The following is a 1,675-nucleotide window of genomic DNA, read 5'->3' on the forward strand; positions in this document are numbered from 1 at the left end:
TATATATATATATATATATATATATATATATAATCGGTTGTTTAGATCTTCGTTTTTTTGTTTTTAGTGAATTTTTTTTTTCTATGCAGTTCCTATCTTCGGGCACTACTCCCACTCGAGCTAAAAATTACATCACGACACACACGAAGGATGGTAGCTATCCAAATGAAGTGGTCAGGGAGAGATGCGTAAGTACTCACCGATATATATTTTGATAAATTATCTATGACATACACTTAATTCTTTATATGAGATACTAACTTGTTTTTTAATGTACAGGAGAGGATGCAGGAATTGCTGCCCACTGACCCGGCATTGACACAGACCGTGACTGAAGAGACGGTACGGTGGACACCTAATGACACGTATGCTCAGGCGCACAGAAATAAGCCTGAGTATGCTGGCAGGGTACGACAGGTGGGTCCGAATGTGTTGCCGGTGTGAGGCAGCATACATTCGTACTATACACCGTCCCAGGCACGGTCTCAGAATTCCTGGAGTTCCTCATACTCACATATGACGGATAGAATAAGAGAACTGGAAGAGGAGCGGGCAGAACAAAGACATGCAATGGATGAGATGGCCAAGCAGATTGAAGAACAAAAAGCTCAGATGATAGAGAAAGATGCCTCCTTTGATGCCCGTTTCCTCCAGCTTGAAGCCATGTTCGCGTCGACGTCTGGATCTGCGCCCCACAGAGGTAAATGATATATTTTTAGTTGTTTTTGTAATAGTTATTAAATGTTAGAAACCATTACTTTTCACAAAAGTCCTAGTTAGCAACACTTTGTTATAGGAGTCAATTTTAGAACTAACGTATATTTGCATCACTGTATAGATTAATTTTGAAGTTTTATATTAATTATTATTGGTTCACCACTCATTTGCAGGTAATGCAGATTAAGCGTTGCGGGATGACTGTGTTGATCAATTAGGCTGAGCACGTCGTTTATCGTCAATGTTTGTTAAATTCTCTATATATTTTTTAGAATTGTATATATTTATTTATCGTCAAACTATATGTTTGTTGAAACAAATTGGAACTTATTTCTAGCAGATAGTACATAAGTGTTAGATTGTATATTTGTTTTGCCTTGTGTTAGAACGTGTTGGAAATTGTATATATCTGTTTTATTATGTGTTGTGTTGGAAGTAGGTTGGAATTTTGTTTAATGAAGTTGGGTTGGAATTTCATACGTATTCAATGTATTGAAAATTGGATATTGGATATGTATTAGATATTAGATATGTATTGGATATGTATTTTATATATATTGGATATATGTATTGGATATATATTGGATATGTATTGGATATGTATTGGATATATATTGGATATGTATTAGATTTTGGATTGGATTATGTATTGGATTGGATATTGGATTGGATTAGATTGGATATTGGATTATATTGGATTGTATTGGATATTGGATTTGGTTGAATATTGTATTGGATTTGATATTGTATTAGATTGAATATTGTATTGGATTTGATAATGTATTGGATTGGATATTAATTGGATTGGATTGGATTGGATATGATATTGGATTGTATTGGATTGGATATTAATTGTATTGGATTAAATTGGATTGGATATGATATTTGACTGTATTGGATTGGATATTAATTGTATTGGATATGATATTGTATTGGATTAGATTGGATATAATATTGT

This window comes from Corylus avellana, chromosome ca2 (genome assembly GCF_901000735.1).
Source record: "Corylus avellana chromosome ca2, CavTom2PMs-1.0".
Classification (NCBI taxonomy): Eukaryota; Viridiplantae; Streptophyta; class Magnoliopsida; order Fagales; family Betulaceae; genus Corylus; species Corylus avellana.